The sequence below is a fragment of the Fukomys damarensis genome, unplaced genomic scaffold, assembly GCF_012274545.1.
Source record: "Fukomys damarensis isolate Sample0158 unplaced genomic scaffold, DMR_v1.0_HiC HiC_scaffold_20, whole genome shotgun sequence".
In the NCBI taxonomy this organism is placed as follows: domain Eukaryota; kingdom Metazoa; phylum Chordata; class Mammalia; order Rodentia; family Bathyergidae; genus Fukomys; species Fukomys damarensis.
In genome coordinates this window covers 20,286,471-20,292,507 of record NW_022900932.1, presented here as the reverse complement: position 1 = coordinate 20,292,507, position 6,037 = coordinate 20,286,471, and the positions used below count along the sequence as shown (strand labels likewise).

The window sequence follows — 6,037 nt, the reverse complement described above, 5'->3', positions numbered from 1 at the left end:
AAAAAAAAAAAAAAAAAAGAAAGAAAAAAAAGAAGAGACTTAAAGGGTAGGGAAGGGGAAATGACGAGGAGTCAAGGGCTGTCTTCTCTTTTGCTCTTGGCAGGCCAAACATATATCCCAGAGCTCCCTTTCTGGTTTCTATGGCTGTCTGTTTTCCTAGGTCTGCCTGGTCAGTCCATCTGCAGCATGGTCACATTTCACTTCCTACTTCATCTAGGTAGAAAGAGGATTTTTTTCCCCTTTCACCAAGCTGAACATGCCTTGGAGGCAGAAGTCATGTGTAACTCAGCTCCAAATGCTACCTTCTCTCTGGCATGTGGCAAGAACCTTTAGATGATCAATGAATGTCGGCAATTAATGTGGGATCTAAAGGCTATGAATTTCCCCCCAATACAGCTTTAGCTGTATCAAATAGTTTTTGCTATATATTGTTTTTCATTACTGTTGAAATACATATTTTTATAGCATCAAACTATCTTTGACAAAGAAAGGAGAATTATTTTCCATTCTCAGGAAAATCACAGCTCAAAGACAAAGAAACTTGCCCTCAGCATACAGCCTGCAGCCCCTGCTTTTGCTGGACTCCAGGATTGAAGATCCACCCCGTAAAGTAGGAGAACTGCCCTGAATTGAGTCCTTCCTCTGCCTCTGCAAGTTTCCACCATTTCACACCTTCTCTGCTACCATTAGATCCCCTGTGAGTATCTCCTGAGACTCCTGCTATGAAATTGACACTAGGAATACTGCAAACATCATCTAAAACCTTGCCTGGAGGAGGAAGAATACAGTGGCCAGAGACAGAACCACAGCTCCTCTGGGCTCAGCCGAGAAGTAAAGAACGAGGATGCTTAACCCCTTTGGGATCCATTCTTCCTCCACTCAATACCTCTCAACTGATCAGCATCACCCAGAGTCTCAGGATCCCTGGTCCCAAATTACTTAACTTCTTTCTCCCTGCACGCCATCTTCTCAAGATCTTGTTTACAAAAGAGTTTGATGAAGAGTTCACATGGATGCGGAAATGAGTCACAACAGCTCACAGTGCAGCATCTCTTTTGGCCATTTGCATTTCAAAAGGAGTCAAACCTTAAATCAAAGAGCGCAAAGCTCTTGATGCAATTCCAGTTACTAATGAGAGCACAGCAAAAAGCTTTGGAGAAGAGGCTGAATTTAATTCTTTTATATTTGCACCATGAGCAGAACTGGTAGAAATTAGTCATGTTATCAGTGCCATGCACCGTACCTTCGTTTCCTCATTTGTAAAATTAGGGCTAAGCAGCTGCTTACACAAGCCTCTCTGGGATCCAAGCCTGGGATCTTTGCAGCAGAATGGGTCACACAGTGACCGAGCAGAAATGTTTACTTTAAATGTCTCCTTGACTCTGCTGAGAAGCAGGACAGATGGCCAGCAATGGACCATGACCCCATTGAGGACTCGAGCTGCACCCCTTGGCCTCTGTTTCCCTAACAGCAGCTGACTCCCTCCCATTGTCCAAAGCTGGGCAGGAAAGTGCAGATCTTCATAGCTGGACTTCACAGAGGGTACAGCCCAGAATGTCCTCAGAATGGCTCATCTGTGCAGCAAGAGACAGACCTACTATAGATAAAGCCAGGGTACGCTGTACTTGTGGGGCCTCAGTTTTGTCATCTGCCAAATGGGAATGCTGCTGTCTCCCTGCCCACCTCCTGGGCCAGATGGGCATCTCTGGGGTGAGGAGGTGCCTTGTGGAAAAGGACAGGGCACAGTGACTGTGGCAGCCACATTTCCGTGGAAAAGCAGAACCTTTCCACGTGGGCCTCCAAGATGCTCCTGTGTGCTGTGCTGGAGGGAGACCAGCGGGCTTGTGCTTCTCTCCTCCTCTCCCCAGTGACTTTCTTCCTCTGCAAGAGCCACTTCCCCACAGGTATGTCCACCTCCAGCCAGTGTGGGCGTACAGCCTCCCAGCCTCTGGGCTTCTCTCCATCACAGCACTCCAGGCTGGGGAGGTCACCAGGGGCTCCCGGGAAGCCACGACACTGGCGTCGGACTGACATGGGACTGGGGAGTGGGTCTGATCTGCTGTCCTTCTGCTTACTTCCCTCTAGCAGAACCGCACTGGGGGGCCCAGTGGAGAAGATGGACAGGTGTTACTGCCCAGCTGGACCCAGCAGCTCTGCAGAAAGCAGTGTCTGTCTCAGGGGTTGAGAGAAAGCTTCTAGACCCTCAGACACCCCTCCAGGCCGCATTTCTGGTCCAGCTTCCCAGGCAAATGTCCTCTGCACCCTCGAGGTAGTACCAGACTTGCGGGCCCTGTATCCCAAGCTGGATAATGGGAACTAGTGGAGAGACAGGTTCTGGGCTGGATACAGTTCTTCCTGATGGAGACTTGAATCATCTTACTGCGTCTTGGCCCCTCTGGACCTGCTTTAACTCCCTGGAGCCACACAAAACAAGCACGATACCCATGCCCCAGCCTCTTCCCCACCGTAACATCCCTGGGTCTCCAGCAAGAGGCACCCCAGGCCATCTCACTGTCAGCCCACTTTGATTTCCTCACTCCCACAATTTTCCTCCACAATACAAGCCAGATTTCCCTGTCTTAAGTGTGTGCCATTGAGTTTTGGAACTTAAATTTAGGACTTTGCATTTCATGTCCTTTTGCATGTCCTTGTCTTGCTTTCAATAAATCAAATAAATCTTGAATCCATTGCCTTGTGGGTGTTATGGCTCCTAGCTGCAGATTTGATAAGCACACCTCTTTTTTTCCTTATTAGTAACCCTGAGACTGCTATCAAGCCTTTAATGAAACTCTCATTGTCAGCAGGAGTGCCACCATTGTCCCCACAGCTCTCTCTCAGTCCACAGGGGTTCATGGCAAATATTAGCATCTTCCTGCTGCATTGCTATCATTCACCTCACCTCCCAGATGCTCCAAAAGATAAATTTTGGCAAGTTTAGCCTGATTTGTTCTTAGAGAGCATTCACATAGATTCCTAGTAAGCACTTATTTTTTTCCAATGCAGGGGATTGGGTTATACCACTGAGCTATATTCACAGCCCTGAAAACATTTTTTTATTAAAAAAAAGACATACTTACAAGTATTATAAAACAATTCTGAGCACTACAAAGGAGAGAATGAGCATCCTGGAAATCTCACATGAAGGACAACCCATTTGGCCTATCCCTGTGGTTTTTGTTTTGTTTTGTTGAGACTGGGTTTCACTATACAGTTCAGGCTGGTCTTGAACTAGCGATGCAACCCAGGCTGGCCTCAAACTCATGGCAATCCTCCTGTCTCAACCTCCCAAGAGGTGAGAGTATAGGCATGTGCTGCCACACCTGGCCTCCATGTGTTTTTGATTCTTTGTGTCACCTTCCCTTGACCCAAAGACTTCAATGGGGATGAACAGCTTCTTTCTCCACAGATGTCCCAGAGAGCTGGTGCCCAGGGGTCTCCCTGCCTTGCCCTCTCTGATGCCACAAACAGGAACAAGCCCGGACTGCAGGGTCAGAGTGTCCCTCAGCCAGGGGCAGTGGGGAGAGGCGGCAAGCTGTACTCATTGCCTGTGGGGCAAATCACTGAACCACTGCTGCTTTTTGCATTTTTCCATTCCCAGGGGATGGAACCCCCAACTGCCCATAGCTAAAACCAGTTCACCGATGGGCCTATTTTTGCTTTTTTCCCCCTCTCTAACTCCCTCTCCTCACTAACTCACTTCTGCTTCCCTGCATTGCTCCCCAAATCCAAGTCCTTTTCTTAGGAGGTGCGTTTAGAAGCAGAGAGACCAAACGAACACATCACTATCTCTTGGCACCTGCATATCTCCAACAGTCAGCCTACAGAACTTTGCATGAAGGGGATCCTGGCACATGTGTTCTAAAACCCACTTTTTTGTTACTAACATGATACATTCATAATATGAACTCATAACAATCTGTTCACTGTAGGCAGTGAACATATTTTCCCATTAATAATAAAACCCTGGTGTTGTATGAAAGGAGAAAAGGTTAGCACTATCCCTGATGAGGTTGGAAGAGGCCCTCAGCCTGACAATAGGCATACAGTTAAGGCACTGTCACCTTCTTAGAGGCATCTAAACACCATTTGAGCCTGGAGTTGTTGTCCTCTAAGTATTCACTATGTATTCATCAGTTTACTCTGGAGTTTTAATAGAGGTCAATATAAACCTTTTTCTTATTTTGGTGTTTTCTTTTTAGACAGGGTCTCACTATGCAGTTGAGGCTGGCCTGTTAGCTCCCGATGTAACCCAGGGTGACCTTGAACTCCTTGAAGAGATCTTCTGATCCTCCTGCCTCAGCCTCCTAAATGCTGAGATTATAGCCCAGCCCAATATAATTCTTTTAGACAATTAAAAAAATTTTAGCCAGGCATGGTGGGGCATATTTGTAATTCCAGCTGCTCAGGAAGCTGAGGCAAGAGGATCACAAGTTTGAGATCAGCCTGAGCAACTTAGGCAAAACCTGTCTCAAAATACACTTTTAAAAAAGTTGCATCCTGGGGTATAGCTCAGTAGTAGAGCACTTGCCTAGCATGCTTAAAACCCTGGGTTTGATCCTCAATAAAGAACCCCCTGCTCTTTGAAAATCAGGATATTTGGCCAACTTCAACTTTCTAGAAATTCCTGAATTCTCCATAATTTCCTCTAAGGCGATGAGGCAGACATAAGTCTGCAAATGCTCTGGGTCCCTGGATGTCATACACCAGGGCCTTGAGGGGCGAGTTCTTTAGAGGTGGCTTGGAGCCTCTTGCTAGCACTGCATGTATTGGGTTTCAATTTCCTCCTCTGCTCTTTATTTCACAATTTGAAGTAAAATTGCCTGTGTCCTGTTCTGCCTGCCTTCAAGCCCCAAGCTGTGAGCAGATTCTTTCTTGTTTTTATTACTCCAAAGGCTCCTTGCTCTGCCTTTGCCAATCTCCCCAGCTTCTGTTTACCAGGGCCCCAACCCTTTGCTATTATTACAGATCCTGCCGATCTTCCAGCTGCATCCTGGGTCACAAATTCCTCCTTGCCTCTCTTGTGTGTGCTTTCAAACTCTTGCTCACAGGGAAGCTACAAGAGGAGCCTCCATAAAACCTCCTTTTCATTCTTGACAGCATCTGTATTTACTTACTGGAATTTCAGGGGTTTATGGCCTCTCATAGCAGCCTCCTCTCATGGCATGAACACCACTTTCCTCATTTTAGCCCCCCAGACACCTTGTGAAGCCAGCTGAATGCACGCTTCTCCACTCAACAGACAGGTAACCGATGGCGCAGAAAGGTTTGTGCACAATCTCAGAGACATCGAGCAAACCTGTGGACCAGTCCTCCGTCCTTCAGCTTTCCTAGCCTTTATGCATATAGTTCCCTCGCGGGCTGAGAGAGGGCTCCAGACCCCATCTGGTTAGGCTGGAGCCAGCAGCCTATGCCTTGAGCCACTACCCCTTAAGGTCCTGAGGGTAGGGCCATCCTGCCCTCCCTCTCCCCAGGGAGAGGAAGCCTCTGTATGAAGGTAGTCTCCTCTAGAGTCCCATCTTTCTGGCTACCCTCACCCCGACAGCAGCAAAGTCAGTGTCAACTCCTGCTCAGGTGTAAGTGACCAAGTTCAGGTGTGTGCCTGTGTACACACACACACACACACACACACACACATGCGGGACATAGAGCAACCCAGGGTGTCTCCCCCAGCCTGTTCTATCTCTGTCACACAGGAGTTCCACAGTTTTTGGTTTTTGCCAGCCAGGATCTATGGGTTTCCCACACCATCCCCTCTCCTCCCCCTCGGCCCCCTGTCCCGTCAGTACCCTGGCCACCTTGCACCTTGTTCCGGGTCACTCACCCTCCATGCTGCCCACTCCTGCCTGCTCCGTGACAGTCTCCGATGGAGGGAGGCTGTGGACACCTTCGGGTGGTCAGGGACACCTGAGGGCCTGGGTCCCCAGCCCTGCGCCCCTGGCAATGCGCTCCGCGGGTCGGGCCGGTGGAGTCGGGCAGGGGGCGCTCACAGACCCCAGCCCCTGCCCTTTGGGTTGCTCTGAGGTTGGGGCTGGAGCAG

At 48.7% G+C, this 6,037-nt stretch overlaps 1 protein-coding gene and 1 non-coding gene across 2 annotated transcripts in view; one reads left to right on the top strand and one right to left on the bottom strand.

The window, feature by feature from the left end:
• Window positions 1-6,037, bottom strand: part of Npffr1 (neuropeptide FF receptor 1) — a 28,171-nt gene that overhangs the window by 20,994 nt on the left and 1,140 nt on the right. The gene's annotated exons all lie outside the window — the stretch shown is intronic.
• LOC117287119 lies at window positions 3,967-4,090 on the top strand. The gene has a single exon (XR_004518302.1). It is a non-coding gene; the product is annotated as a U6atac minor spliceosomal RNA (small nuclear RNA).